At 32.3% G+C, this 22,217-nt stretch overlaps 3 pseudogenes; 1 reads left to right on the forward strand and 2 right to left on the reverse strand.

Moving 5' to 3' along the window:
* Positions 1-13,482: 13,482 nt before the first annotated feature.
* Positions 13,483-14,765, forward strand: LOC120126675 (annotated as a pseudogene).
* A 2,149-nt stretch (positions 14,766-16,914) lies between these two features.
* LOC120126676 lies at positions 16,915-18,851 on the reverse strand (annotated as a pseudogene).
* A 796-nt stretch (positions 18,852-19,647) lies between these two features.
* Positions 19,648-21,695, reverse strand: LOC120126668 (annotated as a pseudogene).
* Positions 21,696-22,217: the final 522 nt, after the last annotated feature.

Consider the following 22,217-nt stretch of genomic DNA (forward strand, 5'->3'; position numbering starts at 1 on the left):
TTATCCTCCAGTTCTTTCTGCAGTTTTGTCATATTCTCTTCGATTTGTATGATTCTGGCCTCCATTCATTTCTTTTTTTAAGCGGGTGTTATGCGGATGGGGTGTGTCCAACGCTTGAGGTGGTGTATCCAGTATTTATTCCTTTATTTTGAAGCATTTTTTCGTTAGTTAATGCGAATGCAAAGAAAATAAAAAAAATGCAAAATATGTCTAAATGAATGATGCATGAAATGTCCAAAGCATTGATCCAAAAAATATGCCTGTTATTATGAATAATCCTTGTTGGGGACAAAAATGTTTTATCTTTTAAGAGACCAAAAATATCATGACAACTTCTGACATGCTGACTAGTCTTCTGCGTTCGTTTGTCACCGGTTGAATAACCTGTCGTACCGCTCCAGCTTCTCTTAGTAAACCATGCAAATGTTGAGTTGCTTTTTGTATTGGCCCAAGAAGTCTCAAATGACTGCATCTCGGGCATTTATCTTTTGTTGAACATGTTCCCAAGGAATATGTCATTGGAGCCCTCAATTGATAGGAACTTTGTGAAGTTCATTTGTATGTTTCTTGAATTCGTCAGCAATGGTCTCCAATTTCAACTATCGTTTTTCCATTGTTGTCTTTGAAGGGACTCCCAAAATTAGTAACCTTCATCTTGCCCCTGCAACCTCTGCAGTCAGTTCTTCCAATATAGACTTTCATTGTGCTTGATGTAGATCTGATTCATTATGAGTCCTTTATAATGCAGCAGTGTGGTATACTCTTCAATTGTGGGCACTACGTCTTCTGGATTGAATGTGACACATATTCGCCTTGTAGACTGTCCTCTGCATTTTTATCTCTTGTATTACAACCCCTTTGTCCATTAGTTCAGATTATTTTGTGTGTAACAAACATCTTTTTAGGGATCAATGGCTTTTTGTTATGATGCAAATGCTAAGAAAACAAATACAAAGGCAAAAAGTTAGTAAATAAATAAGCTCAAAAAAATGACAAAAGAAAAGAAGGAGAGTAAGAGGAAAAAAACATGGTTAGGGTAAAAATATCCTAAGGTTTTGAAATGGGGTTTCGGGGTATGCTCTAACTCCTTGTAGTCTCCCTGTTCAGGTTCTATAAAAAGGTACCCGAGTTCTCCTTGTCGGTGCCCCATTGGGTTGGCAGACCCTTAGTCCTAAGCCCATTACAAGCTTGCGTGGACTAAGTTAAACTCGGGAGGAAACATTCCCTTATGCCCATACGGAGAATAAATTCACACGAAGGCATAAGATATATGAATTCCAAATGTTACTTGCTAGGCCCATACGGAGAATAAATTCAAACGAATGCGTCGCTTTCACCCCCACTTAAAAACGGGTTCGGAGCTCGGGTTTAGAGCCTTAAGTGAAAAACAAGTTTGGAATACTGAAATCATTAGAAAACGGTTAGTACAACTATTTACTCGAAAATATAATCAAAAGTAAGTAATAAGAACCGAAATGTTACCTTAAAATTTAAACTTACCCTTTTCGTTAAAAAGACAACTGGAAATTTCCTTAGCCTGACTCACTTACTTGTGTCTCCAGCAGAGTCGCCAAGCTGTCGGAACCGTCTTTCGGTTGGGCCCGGAATTGGGCTTCGACTTAAATTGATTGGGTTAGATTGAAAATATACCCTTAAGAAGGTCAAAAAGTCATGTTAGATAAAATGGTAAGAAATTAATTAATTAATTAAATAAAAAAAAACAAATTAAGTAAAACGATAAAATGAAGAAAGAAAAAATAAAATAGTAAGTAAAAAAATAATAAAAAAAGAAAAAGAAGGAAAAATATAAATAAAACAAATAAACAAAATAATAATAACAAAGTACGATTAATATATATGTATATAAAATAAATAAAAGAGTAAATGTATAAATTAATAAAGCAAATAACTAAAATAATATATATACATATAATGATAAAAATAACCGAAAAAAGTAATTACAATATATATGTATATATAGTAACATTACGCTTAGTAAAAATATTTAAAATATATATATAATCAATAATCAAATGAAAATACATAAAACATATAATAATAATAATAATAATAATAATATGAATAATAACAGGAAATGAATGAAATAAATAAAAGGACTAATATAAAAGAAAAGTCAAAATTAAAATCAAATTCGGAAGAAAATTAGAGTTGATATTGCGAATTAGGGGTGAAATGATAGAATTGAAACAACGGAGTACTAAAACTGGGATTAACCTAGTTTTGTTTGAAAACGTGCGGATTTGGCCCCTGGGTCGGGTCGACACGCGGACCCTGAACGGGTTATTAGGCCAAGTTTATAAGCAATTTTTTTTTTTTTAAAAACTTCATTCCTCTTCTTCACTCTAAAAACGCCCCCTCTCATAATTTTCTCTCATCTATTCATCAATGGATGAACGGTCACCTGGGTTCTTGATGAACCCATAATCCGACCACCGCAACATCGCCTCGCCGTCGCCATTGATCGGCGCCGACCTCCGACCATCGACTGCAAAAGTAAAAAAATTTGTATTTTTTTAAAAGAGTTTCCTCCCCTCTCTTCAAATATCAAAATCGCTTTTGCAAAAAATCCCCGGGGAAGCGTAGATCTGAAAAAGAAATCTCGAATTTTTTTTGTTGCATTCGAACCAAAACATCAAACAAGCAAAGATCACTCCCACATGCAAGTATCAACAGACGAAAAGGTGAGATTTTTACCTTTACTTTGCTTTCGAAAATAAAAATAACGCTTCGAATAACACTGCTCGTATCTTGAGAAAAAAAAGTTTGTAATTGCCAAATGTATTTCTCTCAAATTTCTGGGTATTTCGTGTATATCAATCGTAGTGTAATCGTATGAAAATTTCCCCGTGAGATTACATGTTATTTATAATTGAAAAACCCCTATTTTAAGACTCCTATTCAAACTGGAATCTTAACATTTGTTGGTTGCTTTGGTTGTTGACGTGAGAGCCGAGATTTCCAACGATGGCTGTGTGGGGCGAAACGTGCGGCGCGAGGGCACTTCTAGCGAAGGAGGCGGTGCACTAGGGTTTCTGGAAACCCTGGTCTTCGAATGGTGTTGAGAGATTGAGAGATTAGGGTTCACACAAACCCTAATCCATATTTGTTCGGGCGCACAGGATGTTGGGCAGCTGAGTCACTTGGGTCACGTTGGATTTGGGTCATTGTTGGGCTTCGTTTTTTTGCATTTGGGCCCTGACACAAATATAAACAAATAAATGTGTAAATGTGTACACCATATGTAATAAAGCATATTATATAATATAAATTATAATGTAAATATATTATATAGTATCAAAGGACAAAATTTGGTGTCTTCAACAAATATACCACAATCATTAAGTTCCTTATACAACTACACATCCACAGCAGGAATAGTTCAAGTGAAGAATCAACCAAAGAATTAAAACATATAAATGAGTGTATGTGTCTTTGTTTGCGTTTCCTTTACTATAAAAGAGGGCAAGATAATCACAAGATAGACAAGAAATCAGAATCTATCTGTGTTAATTTATTGTCCATCAACAAAATATATGCGGGTTTTTATTTTGGAGCCTGCAAAAATAAGGATATAATCCCGAACATGAGGAACACCAAGCATCCACAAACACAGAGATATAGAACCTATCAGAATTTAAGAATGTAATGACAAAGATGACACAACTACAAAATGACTAGTCTTATCAGAGACGAGTATAAAGATATAACAGAACCAGAAGGGTGTGATCAGGTTGGAGTTTGAATAGGAATAAGGAAATTAAAAAATTCTTGCACTTTGAAGTCAGAAAATGATGACACGGGAGATGGACATCACAAGCCCAGATCCAGCAGCTTCATACCCAACTATTTTTTTTAACATGCGGCCGCTGTACCAACTACAGAGCGCCTTTTTGGACAGCAACAGTAGCATTCCATTCGATCGAAACTAGCAGAGCATGCATGGAGGGTAACGAATTTCACCCAATTGATAATTTATTCACTCCTTTCCTTTCATTACTTAATGTTCCTCGGATAGGTAGCCTAGCAGTTGTCAAGGAAAAGATTATCATTAGTTATTGTAGTAACCGATTTTCGCTGGGTAAGACGTTTTTTTGGTGAAAAGCAAGTAAAATGAAATATTTTTAGAGTTGTCATCAATTTTTTAGATTAGGTAGGTCAAATATCTAAAAATCATCTTTTAAAAGTTTTTAAGAAATCATTTTAAAAGATAAATCAATCTACATATAATCAAAAAATTATTTTTTAATAATAAAAAAGAATTTGAGATTGATTACACATTGGGAAGAATTAACACCTCACAATGCCCAAAATTAATATATGTCGATTATAAATTGCCTCTAGTAGTGAAAATATAAGAATTCTAATATTAATTTAATTTACAATCATATTATTTCAAATTCAATTGTATAATTTTATTTAAAGGAAAATTCTAAGAAAAAGTAAAAAATATTCTAATATTTGCAATCGAAGATAAAATAATCCCTAAAATACTTTAAGACAAATATTTCTCTTTCCAATTGAAATAAAAAGAATATAATATTTTCCCCGAGAACTGAATATTAAAATAATTTGATTTGACAAAAAAATATAACTAAATTGGGCACATGGGTAAACATATTCTAGAGCTTTAATAAAATAAAATCATAAACAAGATCAAAAAACAAGATGACAAAATAAAGAATTCAATGTGATAAAATTTGAAACATTCATATATATATACTCATGAAATTAAAATAAAATAAACAGAATAAAATGCTAAAATATTGAAAAACGAAGGGGAAAATAAAAGAAAATTAAAATAATGAATTAAAGGACTGAAATTAAACTAAATTAAAAGGCAAATCAAATAAATTAAAGCTGGAAATTAAAGGATTAAAACATAATAAAATATAAAAATAGTGAACAAATCATAAATAAAACAGTGACTAAAACATAAAAAATGAAAATATCACATCAAAATCATAATAAAATAATAACAAAACACAAGCAGTGACTGAAATGAATAAATGTAAAAGCAGTAACTAATTTCAAATAAAAATCATGGCAGTGTAATGACTAAATTAAAACCAAGTAAAATATAGATTTCAAAATAACAAAAATGCACCTAGTGACCATAAAATGAAAACACGGGTAAACTAGGGGTTTAAACGTGATTCAACCCTAAAACTAGTGACTAAAATGTAAAAAATGCGTAAATTTGAAGGATCTAAATATGATTTAACCCTGAAATAGTGACTAAAATGCAAATAAGCTTCTAAAGTATGGAGAACTAAACGTAATTAACCGTTAATATTTGTGACAAAATCGCGAAGTACCCTATAAATAGAGGACCTATTTCATGATTTACCCAAAATAAATTAAAATTAAAACCTCCTTTTATCACTTCCAGAGACGTGAAAACCAAAAAAACTTTCCCCCTCTTTATCAATCTTCTTCTCTCGCACTCTCCCTCTCCCTCTCCAACTCAACGTTCGGCCGAGAGCTTCGAAGCTCCTTACCAACGCCGCCGGCCACCGCCTGGTGGCCACTTACTCGGAACAGCGCCAATGCCGACCGGTGGGAAGCTAAACGACCACCCAAGCAACTTATTCCTCCCAAATTTCTCTTGACCGAGACCAACAAATTGCCAATACCGCCGCTCAACGACGCTACTCAATCTTCCGACCACCACCCATGGTGGTCGGCTCACTAAAAACGAACCCCAAAACTCTAAACTAACTCACATCCTCCTCTAGAAACCCGAAGCCGACGCTCCATGAGGCCCTAAACGCCAAAGACTCTCGGCCAAACACAACACGACGACGACTACAACCCCTCCTCCGGCGAGAACCGACTAACTAGGTAAGACTCTACTTTCTCCTCTTTACTGTTTTGTTCAAATACCAAAGAAAAGAAAAAAAATAACATAAAACCGTGAAACCAAAATGATACCAAAAAAATCCAAGAAACTCACTGTTTTTTTTCTTGTATTTGAAGGGCTCTGGTAAATTACAATGACATCTTTTTTTTCCTTTTTCTACAATGGTAACCCCTATTACAAATATAAAACAAAATTTTCCATTTGTTGTTGTTGCATGATTTGTTGATGAGGAGGTTGGGACGTGGAGCGTTGGAGACCATGGGAGCTGCTCGGGACGTGGAAATTTGCTGTTCGACGAGAGGGGTTGACCTGGACCAGCTGCTGTGGTGTTGCTTGCTTGTTGGTGGGGAGATGGAACCGACTGTTGTTACTGTTGTGTAGAGCTGCTGGAACGTGGACAAAGGGGCAAACTACGGATGGAGCTGGGGTGCTGGCAGCTGCTGTGTGGAGTGAGGAAGCAGCTGGGTTGAGGTGCTGGAAGCTGCTGGAGGCTAAGGTAAAAACAAAAATGGTGATTAAGACAGTTACGACAGTTATCTAGCCATTCATCTGTTTGAATGTACTTCATATTCTGTTTCAACATAGTGTTTTGTCATGGGGTTTTTTTCCAAGTAATTAGAGCAAGGCGTTCTTGCTTATCAAAACGTTTCAAAAACAAAAAAATTGTTGTAGGAGAATTTCATTGCCGTTCATATAGAAAAGTTATTGAGCTCTTATTAGTGGAATAAATTTCAATTTTCCATCCTTTCATTAGTAGAGGAATGATTTTCTTCCTTTTACTAATAAAATGGGAGAATGACATAATAGTATATCCCTCTCAAGTGAAATGACATGTTACCGTAGATTTGGTGTATGGCTTACGCTTTTGCAACAATATTTCGGCGGAGAGGTTTGTGGCACCGATCTTGTTGGAATGTCATATGTTCTATTACGCTGAATTTGGTGGTGCTTCTCACACTCATGGAGGAACATATGGCGTCTCATGCTACACGAAAAAAGCCCCTCATTATGGAGATTTCTCGATCTGCATAACGACATTCGATTAGATTCTTACAGGAGTTAAAAATGTGATTATGTTCGTGTTTTTTTTGTTGTGTTTATGACGATTATGATAATAGCGAGTACTACTATGATCATTATGAAGATCGCGATCTTGCAATAACAATTTTAAATGACACTTTTATCAATATAATAATTATTATTTAATAACGAACCACTATTTAAATTCATAATTTCTACGAATATTATGTTTAAAGCGAAAGAACTTTATAAAGGTTTTCCATGTATGATTGTAGGTCTTCTAGTGGAGAAATCTACAATGCTATGATTAGTATTTCATATTTGAAAGGATCTACTACATTGTTATCGGTGATTTATCTCTAGAGATATCAAGACATTGTATCTAATGATATATCTCACACTTTATAGATGAATCGAAGAATCTAAAACCATAGAAATGCATATAGGGAGCTATCTCACGCTATGTGGAAATATATGTTTCATAGTAACACAGTAATAATGGTATATTTTATAATCAAATCATAATAAACATGTAAAACTATTTGGGATTTAATAATTTCAAATCATCAAGAATAAAATATTAAATGCAAAAATGTGTCTGAATTAATTGTCAAGTTAAATTTTTTGAATATTTATTTGGTTGTGATCTTCTAAAAAAAATATGTTTGCTCTTGTGGTAAAAACTCTTTAACGATGTAATAATAATACAAGTTAACATATCTCTTGGGTCAATCTTTGTATAGTGAATATTATGTTAATCTTTATAGTATTTATAATTTTGTTCTTTATCAAATTATAAATACAACTTATGATATCCAGGCTTTATTTTTACGACACTTTAATACCTATAATACAAATAACATAATTATTCATTTAATTTTATATCATATTTTATAATAATATTGTATATTATATATACATGTTCACAATTATAAATTTTAATATAACATAAGAATATGTGATAAATGTTTGATTGTATATCTATTGCATAGAGATTTTAACCTTGCTATCATGAAAATCTCTCTCGAATCTGATGGAGCATTTCACTATAGTAGTGGTAGGATTTGTGAACTTTTAAGGGTCGTTTGGTTCACATAATATAAATTTTCAATTGGATCAAGTTAATTTTATTTTGTGCAGTAATTGAAAGATCTATTGATTGTTTTGGACCTTTTGCAGTTGGTTGTAACAGCTGTGTTGTTTTTTGGATTAATCTACAATTAAATTATTATAAAAAATGTTACATTACTTAATATATTATTAAGAATATTATATTATCTTATTTAATTTGTTTGACAGAAGTATAATATTTTAGTGTTTAGTTGAAAGAATATATATATATATATATTATCAATTTGTCCTTTAGATATTTTTTCTTTTTAACAAGTCGAATTCTCAATATTAAAGTTAAAATATTTACATGAAAGTTTATATAAAATATTTTTTATTTATTTATAATTTATATTTTTAATAAAATTTGTACACATATAACTTAATATATATATTTTTTATTTTTATTTTATTTTTAAAATATAGAAACACACTTACACTAATATAATTATGTGTTTATTTTTAAATATCAAGATATTGAGATATGTACATATTTACACTGATGTATTTATGTGTTAATTGCTACACTTTTTATTTTATTTTATTCATGTTACATGTATGAGTTGTACAATGAAATATCATATCAAATTATTTGACAAAACTAATAAAAAAAATTAAAAAATATAATATTAAAAAAATTTCATGAAAATTAATCTTAAAAAATAAAACTTAAATCATACACATATATAATAAATACTCAAAATAAATTAATAATTTTTTTTACTTTTTATTATATGTACCATATGAGAGAAGCAGTGACTGAAGTCCTTTTCTGGGATCCTAGAGCCTTTACCATAATTTTGATAACATACGGTTTAAAGAATAAATTGAATGGTGACATTAAAATAATTCTCTTGTTCTAGGCGTATTTCTATTTCTGTCTAAATGAACAAGAATTGTTAAATACCTAAAAAGGTGAAGAGAATGATATTTTCGGAAAAACACTAAAAAAAACACTATATAAAATGCATCATTATCCCCTAAAATGAATATTCCTACACTAAACGTGAGTGTGTGATAATGCAAAAAAAATTTATTTCTTTTAATAACTTTTTTTTAAACAAACTTCATCTCAATTATTGGAAACATCGTCAGCGAAAAATTTTACTGCGACAGCTTTAATATACAGAAAGTTTTACTATACAATAATATTAATATACGATTAAAAAAGATATTATTTTTAATAAAATCGATAAAAAAATCACTTAAAATATTATTATTATTACCTTAAACATCAATATTTTTTCAGCGTGGCTGCCTGGCGATGAACGGTCATTTTCTTTGTTTCCTTCACCACATTTTATGGTGACTTCATTGAGGCTTTGACGTGTGTCCCCTTAATGTTGCTACGTATAGAGGCATCCTCAGCTTTCATCTTTTTTCAGTTCAAGACTGATTATTTGGGTTTAGATATAGTGATTGATTCTTTTGATGGAGAAATGTGATCCATGTTTACACTCATACAATGACTTATTTTCTAATATCTTTTGATTTTTTTTGTTATTTGGCTTTAGATATTTCAACGTTATGTTAAATTATAATATAAAAATCATTCAAAATCTCATAGTATAAAATTTCAATATTCATAATTCTTTTCATAGACACTACTTTCCCTTTGAAATTATGAAGAGTTTCAACTTAAACAGTGCCTCAGACTCCACTAGCCGACCTGCTTTTCAGATTCTTACACCTCTCGAGAAAGTTAATCTTACTTGGTTTAATGATATGTAAGACCTTTAATTTTTTCTAAAAATATTAATATAACCCTTAAACCTTTTTTATACTTAATATGACCTTCAAATTAATTTTTTTTAGTTTTTTGACTAACGTAACTAAACATTAACCGTTACAATATTAATGAGGTGTTTCATTATAATAACTTGATGATCTACGATATTAATATTATGGTTCACAATATTAACGAGTTCACTTGATTTTTTAATCGAGTTCGAATCATTCTAATCAAATATAATTAGACAGGCATGATAGTAAAGGTGTTATAATCTATTTCAACTCATGCCAAGCATCATAGTTTTTAAGGAATATTATATACATATGATATGATTTTCTAAAAATTATAGTGAGGAATTTGAGTAATAATTATAATTCCTTCATTATAAATTTAAGACACAAAAAACTAAAATCACATCAGACATTGAGATTCTAGAGGTAATCCACATGTGGCACATAAGCCCGTGATTCTACAAAGTGTAATTTTTTTTTCAATATCAAATTCAGTGTGTTGGTTTTTTATTATCCTTATTTGTTTTACGTTTTATGTAAAGTTTTGTCATTATTTATATATATATATATATATATATATATTAAAATTTAATTTACATTCACGAATTTTAGTGACCTCAGTAATAAAGAAATTATTGATATTTCTTGAGGTCTCAGGTTCAAACACTAAGAATGTAAGAGGTACGAGTGTTCAATATCAAATGATTGAGAGTTATCTTTGAACAAATATTATCTTATATTTACTTCAGATTAATTAAAAAATTAATTTACATTATTTTATATAAATATCATATAACTTCACACTTTATCCACGGACGAGTCACGTGAAGAGTTAAGAGAGTTATGAATTCTTTAAAAAAACTATTTAATAATGCTTTAGACTTTTGTTAATTTAAATCTAAATTAAATTATAATTTAATTTATGTAATTAATTAAAAATAAATAATTTTAAAATTTATTATTTTTAAACTTAAAATAACTAATTCTTCTCAATATTTATATTAATTTAATTCTGATTGGATATTGTATACAATATTTATTAGTAGGTGTTGCAATCTTTCTCGAGTCTCGACGGACTAGGGGCTAAAATTTGCAAGTCTTACTTCCAAAACACTAAGGTGGTGTTTGTTTTTGAAGAGGTAAAAGGTCTGCAGTCTGCGGACCACATCTGCAGGCATCTGCACCAGAAGAGGTGGACCAAAAGTCTGCCGTCTGCAAGAAGAATACTGTTTGTTTTTTAACGTCTGCAGACTGCTAAAATAAATTGAAATATAAATAAACTAATTTTTTAAACTTAAAAGAGTTTTACAATACTGAGATTTAAATAATTTTAATTTTATAATACTGAAATTTAAATAATTTATACAACTACAATAATATTTTTTTTAGGAAAACAAACAACACCTTATTAATTCTATTATAAGTCTCATATAATCACATGTATTATTAGTTTTATAGAATAAAATTTATAAATGATCATTAAATTATATGATTTTTTTAAACATTAAATTATCTAAAGTTATATAATAATATTAAATTTTGAATTTTATTATCATATGGCACAACAACATTAATTATCATTAAACTATTATTAATCAATAAATCATACACCTCTTTTTTTAAACATTAATTATCATGAAACTATTATTAAATATGCAATTATGTAATACTTTTAATTTTTTTAAATATATTCATAATTTATTTTTATAATTATATGATATTTTTAGAAATATATTTAATTTATCAAATTATTTATGATTATTTTTTATTTAATTGTGATTATTTTAAAATTTTCAAAACATAATTTATAATTTTTATATTTTAAAATCTTAATTATCAAACAATGAAATCATTTTTATTAAGCAATGTGGTTTAAATACTTACATTTCGTATAAAAAGTTTAAATATAAATTAAAAATAACAAATCCAAACAAATATTATATTTAAAATTAAATAAAAATTAAATTAAATTAAATATAAATATAAATTTTTAATAATATAAAAAATAATTTATATGATATAAAATTAAATATCTATAATATATTAAAAAATTAATATTTAATTTATTTAAAATTTTAATATTAAAATTAATATCTATAATATAATATTAAAATTTTAATATTTAATTTATTTAAAAAATTAATATCTATAATATAAAATTAAATATAAAACCTCTTTGAAGAGGTTAGAAGAGGTCTAAAGATATAAGACCACGTTTGTGCCGCGCAGACCTCACGCAAACGTTAGAAGAGCTTATGTCTTCTAAAAAACAAACGGTCTGCGAAGCCTAATGTCTGCGCATGGTTTGCACGGCGTAGACATAAGAGCTTTACAGACCTTAAACAGTGAAATCAAACACCACCTAAATACTTAGACTTCTAATGGATAATTGTGATACTATGCATCCAAATTTAAATATAAGAAAATATATATTAAGCTATAATAAATATTTTAAACTAATAAATTATTATTTATACGAAAAATATAAATAAAACAAGTGGATGTATTTGGGTAAAGTATACAAATGGTCCCTCAATTATAAAGTGATGCTTTATTGATTCTTTCAATTATTAAAAACTACAAAATGATCCTCAATTATAGGGTACTATTTTGTTGAGTCATCTGACTATTAAAAGTTAAAAATAGTCATTAGACTATTCATATATTTCAACACATATTTTTTGTTAAAAGATCGACTACCGTCTGAGTTGAACATTAACTTATTGATTAAGATATGATAAAATCTGACATCATAATCGTTTGAGTTGTATTTTATGGATCGAGTCTCCGTTTACATTATACTATCGAGTAAATACTTAAAAAATTATGTCTTCGAGTCAGTGCTTGAAAATAACGGGGTACCAGTAAGCATTATTAAAATATAATTTTTATCATATCCAATTAGCATATTCACGTCTAACTTAAACACCCATCAATTTTTTAACATGAAATAATGAATTTAGAACATATGAATAATTGAATGACTATTTTATAATTTTTGATAATCAAGAGACTTAACAAAATAATATTAGATAGTTAAGATAATATTTTATAACTTTTAATAGTTGAAATAAGAGGATCATTTGCATACTTTGACTTATTTATTTTATAAAAGAACTAAGGTGGATGTCATAATTGGTGGTCTATTCAACGGGGGACACGGACACCACCATCCCATCGACCGCAACCACGACCGTTTTATCGACTGTTTCAGTTAACATTCAGTCTTTGGCCAGTTGCCTCTGCCTCCTTTTCTTATGGCAAGCACCTTTGATACCCATCTCATATTTTCTTCTACCTCTACAACTCACCCAAATATCTTATTTACGCTAATTTTAAACACCCATCATTTTAACATGAAATATTAAATTTAGAATATATATAATAATCAAGGAACTCAATAAAATATCATCAATAATTAAGAAATCATTTTATAATTTTTAATAATTAAAAATAACAAAATATCACTATATAATTAAAGGATCATTGTATATTTTACCCTGATTATTTTATAAAAGAACAAGGTGGATGTCATAATTGGTGGCCTATTCACGGGGACACGGATACCACCATCCCATCGCCCACAACCACGACCATTTTATTGACTCTTTCAGTTAACATTCAGTCTTTGGTCAATTGCCCTTGCCTCCTTTTCTTATGGCAAACCCCCTTGACATCCATCTCATCTTTTCTTCTACCTCTACAACTCACCCAAATATCTTCAGTTAAACAAAAAGAAAAAACTTCTTTTATTGACCATTTAAGAAACAGAGAAAAAAGCGTAATTTGGTCTATTTTCATCCCCCATACACCGTTGGTGTCTCCCCCCAAAAAAGATGAAGTCTCTCTTTCCTTGCCTATTCTTTCTCCAACTAGTGAACATGGCCGATGCTGTACAACCTCTCCGTCCGGGGTTCTACTCTGAAACGTGTCCACCGGCGGAATTCATAGTCAGAGATGTGATGAGGAAAGCCTTGATTATGGAACCACGAAGCGTTGCCTCTGTCATGCGCCTTCAATTCCACGACTGCTTCGTTAATGTATTCTTGAGAATAACAAACAAAAATACCCCTTTTTTGTTGGTACTTTGTTCATGGTTTTTGTTATTTTTTCAGGGTTGTGATGGTTCTGTGCTGCTTGATGATACCCCGGACATGCTTGGGGAAAAGCTAGCTCTTTCCAATATAAACTCGCTAAGATCTTTCGAAGTCGTCGATGAAGTCAAGGAAGCTTTGGAAGCTGCTTGCCCAGGAATCGTTTCTTGTGCAGATATCTTGGTCTTAGCCGCTAGAGATGCCGTTGCTCTGGTACTTTTCTTACCTATATTTCAACATTTTAGCCCTTTTCTTTTCCTTTAAGAAATGAATTCTACTAAGTTTTAAAAAAAGGGTTTAAAAGTGAGGCTCTGCTTTACAATTATCAGACTGGAGGACCCGATTGGGAAGTGAGACTGGGAAGAAAAGATAGCTTAACAGCCAGTCAAGAAGACTCGGACAATATAATGCCAAGTCCAAGAGCAAATGCGACTTCTTTGATCACTCTTTCAGCCAATTCAATCTATCGCTCAAGGACCTTGTTGCCCTCTGGGTCACACTCCATTGGTGAAGCCAGGTGCTTTTCGATCATGTTCAGGCTCTACAACCAATCCGGCTCTGGCAAACCTGACCCTGCCATCGAACCAGGGTTCAGAGAAGGCTGGACCAGCTTTGCCCAATCGGTGGAGACGATAACGTAACCGGACCTCTGGATGCAACCCCTAGAATGTTGACAACCAGTACTTCATGGACTTGGTAGCAGGAAAGGGTTCTGAATTCGGATCAAACCCTTTTCACATCTCCTCGCCTAGACCATATGTTAGGCTTTTTAGCAAAGACGAAGATAATTTTTTCAAGGCTTTCGTTGAGGGGATGTTGAAGATGGGTGATTTGCAGATTGAGCAGCCTGGTGAGATAAGAACCAATTGCAGGTGGCCAATACTCGACCTATGGATGTATAAATGGAATCTTGAAGGCGCTGATGTAGTAGAGTTATATGTACGTACGTCTGTATGCATATATCTATATGTATGAAAAAGGTTAAGGGCATAAAGCAAAGAGATTTCACATACTCAATTTTTTTTTCATAACTGATGCTTGTGATGGAATCTCTGAGAGAATTAAAGACGAGGAATTAGTAAATTATGCAAATATGAAAAGGATTTAAGGCCAAACGTGTGACTTGGCTGCCAAAACTGGGGTCAATAAAAAGCCATTTTCAGAATAGCCTACACGGAATCGTGAGGACGATTTTTTTTTTTTTTTGGATAAATCAATTTTATTATCTAAAGAGCAATTAACTGCTACAAAAACAGCAAGTTCTTACAAGAGTAAAGAACTTACCATCAATGTTTACAACAAAAAAACTTCAATAAACTATACCCATTGATTACAAAGTGAGATATTCACACTATCCTTCCTATTAATGCTTCTACCCCGTAATTTATAGCCACTGTATCTTGAATGGCACGGAACAAAGCTTCAAAAGATCTCGAGCAACCTGTAAAACCCTTTTGTTCTTCTCTTCCCATATTGTATAAGTAAAGAAGTCCAAGCAAGCTTCATGATAGTGACGAGAAGGGATTTACCTTTCCATGTAGCACAAGTCCAAGATATTTGATCATCCCAAGAGCATGGTCTTCTTCGAATGCCATTTAGATGTAAAATCGAATCCCATAATGAGCTAGACAAAGGACAATGAAGAAATAAGTGATCCCTAGATTCCAAAGAGTCATTGCAAAACACACATTGATTATCAATCTGAATTCCCATTCCAATCAATCTATCTTTAGTTGGAAGTCTATTTAGCAAAGCCATCCAGTTATAATGCTAAACATAGGGATATGGAGAGGGAACCAAATTAACTTGTGCCAAATTTTTTTATCCTCCCTGTTTTTGATTTGAAGCCAACAGTCCTTGATAGTAAGAGCTCCCGTTGAAAGAACATTCGAAGCTTGAGACCTCATTTTAAGCAAACACCGGAGACTCCAGCTCATGTTAAGACCAATTTCCAGATTCCAGAAATCTGAATTTTTAATAATATAACTCATAATCCAGGCTATCCATAAAGAACCATCACCCGTAATTGTTCATGTAATTAAAACAATAATGCAAAAGGTGTCAAGTAGGGTGTAAATTAGAAGAGGCATATTACGAGCTATTCGAGATTGATTTGGTCAAAGTTCGATCAACTCTCAAATTAAATGATTTCAATTTAGCTCAAACTGACTCGAATTCTTAACATGTCAAAGTGAACAATTTGATGCTCAATATATATATATGAAAATTTTAGTTTTTTTAAATTCAATTGCTAATAATATTAATATTTATATAATGTTCTTTTTTTTAAGAAAATACAATATCAAATTTTTATGTACATAAGATTTAGAATCGTTTGAGCTTCAATCGAATTAAGTCTGAAAATATTTTAAGGTTAAAGTTTTTCAAACTTGAATCGATCTTCAATTTTAATTTCGAGTTGAGTTTAAAATTTTTTAACTCCATGTGTTTTTAAATGAGTCAAACTTAAATTTTATATTCCAAGTTCTAATCGGGCTTAACAAGTTTAAGTTCATTAATTTTTAAGTCAAATCAAAATCAATATAAACTATCAAATTCAGTATAAACTTTCGAATCTAAGTCGAACTCAACACTACTTAATTCAACTCAACTGATTCACAACCCTTAGTGTCAACCCATTTCATGTCTTTTGTTCTGACAGAACAAATTTGTAGCGTCAGAAGCATATGATATAATAGAAAAGTGAGGAGAATTGGAACTCGAAAGCACCAAGAAAAATTCCACACCAGGACAGTTTAGGTGTCGATTTTTCATGGACTGTATACATTATTGAGGCTCAAACAATGAATTCGTAACAAATTATCCAAAATAAAATTAATTGAACTTTTTTCTTTAGCCATTAACTAAATTCTTTTTTTAATATTATTAATCGAACTTAACAAATCCAAGTTAAATCCAAAGTTATGGCATTATTTTTTAAAACTATTCAAAAAATATCGTTAAAACAAACCCAAATGACAAACCTCTATGTGAGATAATCATCTATATAAAAGCAATGATTCAACATCAACACTAGATGGCTTGACCACATGGTTACCACAACAGTTAAACACTCTCAGCATAATGTCGCAAATTTTAAAGCATAGCATTCATGTGATACCAAAAACAAGAAATTGTTGACACTAGGAATTGAACAATCAAATCACCTCATCCTAGATAAACAACCGACAACAGACCAAATTCATAAACCTTGTGGCACAATTTAAGCTGCAATGGATGACTTAGAGGCTGCAGATAGCCTGGATCTCTTCTTGGCAAACCTCTGGGCAAGAAGCTTTTGGTATTCAGCTGCATCAGCCTTGGCCTTTGCAACTCTCTTCTTCTTCTCTGCAATTCTGGCTCGCTTCCCCTGCAGAGTCAAAGGAGTCACCAGCCTTTGAATTTTGGGAGCCTTGTTGATTTTTTTACCTGCATTCCGGGAATTGATTTTGATGCATCCATCAGAAACACGTATGGAAAAACTTTTCAACAAAGTTAAATCACAAATAAAAGTTCACCTCCCCTGACATCTAAAAACAAAAATAAATAATTCGCCCCTTACCAGATTTGGTTGTAAAGGTCCGGCGATAAGTGTTAACATACTTCCTAACATCATCCTCCTTAGAAAGGTTGAACAACTTTCGGATTTTTTATGCTCTCTTGGGACCCCTCATTCTTGGCTTCTCAGTGTCAGTCAACCCAGGGAGATCATTTTCACCCTTCTTCACAATAACCAAGTTCAGAACTGAAAGATCTTGACTATCAATGCACCCATGAACTGACTTCCTCCTACGCTCACCATTTCTCCTCCCATAACCACGAAAACAGGGGGTACCTGTTCAGAAGAAAGCAGCCATTCAGAAAATCAAACATCCATAAAAGAAAAACTTTTCTACTCAAATAAAAGAGAGGGGAACAAAGTTGCTGAGTCCAAAGACCTCTGTGAAGCAAAAGACGAACACGACCAGGTGTGAGAACTCCTTGCTTCATCGGGAAGACTTGCTTGTCACAACCTCCCATGATCTTGAATACATAGCCCTTAAACTCCTGTTAAAGGATAATGAGGTAAGAGCAAACCAAAATTAAAATCACCAGACAAGCTAGCAGAAATTTGAGACAGAGAAAATAAAAGTAAATACAAAAACATACCTCACCAAGGGCATCACCACCGACTTCCTGTGAGATCCTCTAGTCAAAAAATGCTCGGCTGCAGTTCAAAGTGAGAACATTTTCTCAAGAGACAATTATAATTTGTATTGCCAAAAATGAAAACTTGCGAATACAATCACAGTCAAAACCAAGCCAATAAAACATACAATCAAATACAAAAACTGGAACTAAAAGAAAATAAAATTTAACAAATCAGCACATACTTTAACAGATGTTCAAGCATCTTATGAAGTAGAAGAGAGTATTTATCTTTAACTTAATTGTTAAAACTTCTTTCAGAATAAGACAAATACTACCGATGTAGTTTCCATAATAAAAAAGCTGGCAAAAACTTTCAAGTAAAAGGAAAACACCATTTGCATTTTGATTCCTATGGCTACTGCTGCATAAAATTTATGCCCCATGTCACAACATCCAAATTCAATTAGCAAAATAATGTTATTCTGTTTTAAGCCTTTTCAGAATATTCTCAAGTACTCTACAAATTCAATCTCACCCAGCATGACAGGGCAAAAAAAAATAATCTTAAAACAGAGAGAAAAAGAATAATACAGTTTCTGGTCATCGTCGATTTCAAGCTTCTTCTGGCAACCTGTGGTTGGATTAGCAATGTTGAACTGAAACAAAGAAACAAACAAACAAAAAAAAAAGCAAAATAACATGTAAGAGGATTGAAATATCCTTTATCTTTCTTACTTACAAAAAGTAGGAGGAAAATAAACCTTCATCTTTGTGTGATGGGTGTTTCTTTGGCTAACGCTATCGTAGAGTAATGCCGCCGCTGGTGCTGCTATTTCTTGGGCATTCTTAAGAAATATTAAAGGAGGAATAATTTGGTGTTGTAAAGGTAGACCAGAAGTTTGTCAGAGTTGAACCAGATTGGTACACGTGGATATCTTGGGTGCCTGACTTTTAGGTTTGGGCTGGACTTTTTTGGGCCACTCATACTCACTTCTATTCATGTGATTTCTTTATTTGAAAAATCCATTGTTATTTATATTTTTTTAGGTTTAATGCTATTTTATACCCTCAAACTTTTAGAAAATTATTGTGTTAATCTTTATTTTTTCCCTTCAAATTTTAACTTTTAAACTTTAATAAAAATGTTTTTTCTTTAGATGATTTATGCATCTTCTTTAGAAGATATTCATAGATTGACAACTGATATTTCTGATATAAAAATTATCGAAATTTGAGATTAATTCTCTCTTTATCTTATTAATTTTATCTCATATTAATTATATATATAATTTTAGAATATAATTTAGTCACATGTAAAATTATATAAAAATAAAGAAATCACAAAATTATTTTAAAAAATGAGATTTAAAAGATTTATTTGAATAGATATAAATAAATGAAACAATATAAGAGTAAAATATATGAATATTAATATTGTAAATATTTTAACTAAAATGAATTTGATAGGACCCAAAGAGTAATATTCGTATGAATATTACTAGAGGAAGAGATAGAATTATACCAGCAAAATATTTAACCTGAAATCTATGGCAAATTTTGTTCTTCAGAAAGTCGAAACATAATTTTTACCAATGCATCTCACTTCACAATATTTACCATAAAGGTTCCTATTCACCCAACTCAAAACTCGCATAAGCTTGGGTAATTAAAGATACTAATCATTGGCTTACAGCAGTTGACTGATTAAAGTATTATTTTCTCTTATAACTCATATCCTGGAAACTTAGAGTTCCGGGGTGCAAGCAGATCAAACCAGATGCAAGCTGTCCCAGCAAGTCCTTGGAAAAGGGAGTAGCCATGATCGGCTCCGAGTTCTGGTCCATGTCCGACATTTACAAGCTTCCTTTCATTATGGTACAAGAAGCTTGCAAACGCCTTCGCCCTTTCTTCGTAAATGGTCTCTCCGGTAAGTTGATAAAGCGAAAGGAATGCATAGGCGTTTCCGGCGATACCATCAGCTAGTCCCACCTTCTTCACTACTAACCCATTTTTCCATACAACCTCCCCTGCTTCAATGGCGCCGTCACGGAATTCTCTATCGTTAGAATACACCTTCAAGAATAAGACAGAAATCATTAATCGAAATGTATTAAAAGTGCCAAGTAATGTTTACATAAGTTCTAACCTGTGATGCCTTGGCTAGAGTGATTGCCATACTGGTTGCACATGGGACCACTGCACCAACTTGTCCCTTGTGTTCCCTTCACTGGAAGGGTAATTTCCACTATGGGGGAATCTGTTACTCATCATGTATCTTAAAGTTCCTTTGACAGCATCTGCATCGTGTACCGAAAGAGGGAAATGCAGGAGCACGTGCAAGATTCCGGCAAGACCATTGGCTGCACCCCAGTACCTTGTACCATGCCATCGATACATCAACGGGCAGGCCGAGAGATCGGAAGCCCCTGTCCTACCGGCAGCTAATATGGCATCAACGATTGGCATAAGAACATCATTGGGCACCGTCTCTTCCCGGATATGCTTGTTTAGGAACAACGCAGCCCATAAGAAACCGGCTCGACCGTTAAGAAGATCATACGACATTCCGAAACCACCTTCTCAGGTCCAACCGGAAGTGCTTTTTCTTGTGCTACCTACGTTTTGGTAATTAAAACACTCATATTGATATATTACTGTAACAATTATTAGGGATACGTAAAAGAATATTATCACGTGTGAAACTCCATAGTACATACGGTAGGGATGAAGAAAGATACCTCGTGGAAGAGATTTAAGAAGAGTCCAAGCCTTTGGTGATCCCTAAATAATTGGCTACGACTGCTCCAAGTGAAAATACCCCTCCTCTACCACATAAAAATGTCACTTGTCTGCAATCAACTCATAAGTAAATATCAACTCAGTAAAGAAAACTGTCCTCGATACCTATTACAGAGAGCACAATTCAATAATAGCATTCAGGTCCACAGACAACGAGTCCTTTTAACCCTCTATCATGATTTAAAAAAAATACTACTCTATTTTAGATTAAAATAAGTACTCCAATAAGTGCCAAAAATATCTGTAGCTTGTTGTACGGTAAGATTGATTCTGTAAGATATTTAAAGGAATGGATGACTGTGCAACATTAGCCAAAAGGAGTTGAGCAAAACCTCATCGGTGAGTCGTGTCTGTATATATAGAGCTAAAAAAACCTTACCTATTGGAGGCACGTGCGACAGGGACGCACGCGTCAACGATCTCAGCGGCCAAAAGCAAGTCCTGCCGATCACCAGTCACCTCGTAAGATCTCAAGCAAGTGAAAGCTGCCCCCAGCAAACCCGTGTACACAGTCGGGTCTATTCCCGTACTCGACCCGCCACCTCTTCCTTCCCATGTTACCTCCACTATCTACACCCAGAAAGAACATTAAAAAAAACTTTAATTTGAACTTAAAAACAACCTGTAAAAGTTTGTTTCCATATCTTAATTATAACACCGTAGAATCATAGATAGTTTCAGGTTTAAGTGTAAGAATAATTTTCTTGTCATAAACAAAGAAGAAAAAAAATCCAAGAAACAAGCAAGCGTACCTGGTTCTTGAGAGCGATGGCAGCTTTGAGGAAAGTATCAGCAGAGAGTAACAAACTGTTGGAAAGCGTTGAATCCAAGTGATCTAACAGTTCATTCTTACCCTCTTCATTGCTCTCTTTAGATGCCGCGAACTCCATTACAGGAGACATTGATATCAGATTTTTGTTTGGCTTTTGAAACCTTGGTCTCAACCCTTTTCTAGCAACGCGAAAGAGAGAAGTAGAAATATACATACATGTATAAGGAGTATGAAACAAGGAAAAAGATCCAATACCAAGGGCCAGTGCCGCCGATGGTGTTGTTGTGTTGGGCTGTGGTCCTATGGAGTGGCGGTGCAGCACACGCAGATAGATGTTGGTACACGTGGCGTCCCTTCAAGGAATTACTTCGGAATTGAAATACTACTCGCTGATTACACGTGGCTCACGTTTAAATAAAATATCAAAGATTAAGATCGTATCTGATGTTCTACTTTTCGAGTCTTACAGAAACGTGATGATTATGTAAAATTTAAAAGATTTTAGTTATTTCAACGGATCTTACCTCTTAGTGAGATATCAAATATCACTTGAAGTCGTTTTTTTTTTACATTTTAGATTATTCTAAAATGTAATATTTATTTATTTTATGAACTAACATTTTTATTGTAATTTTATATCAAAATTGGAACGAAAGAGGTACGATCC

The sequence above is a fragment of the Hibiscus syriacus genome, unplaced genomic scaffold, assembly GCF_006381635.1.
Source record: "Hibiscus syriacus cultivar Baekdansim isolate YM2019G1 unplaced genomic scaffold, ASM638163v2 tig00110461_pilon, whole genome shotgun sequence".
Taxonomy (NCBI): Eukaryota; Viridiplantae; Streptophyta; class Magnoliopsida; order Malvales; family Malvaceae; genus Hibiscus; species Hibiscus syriacus.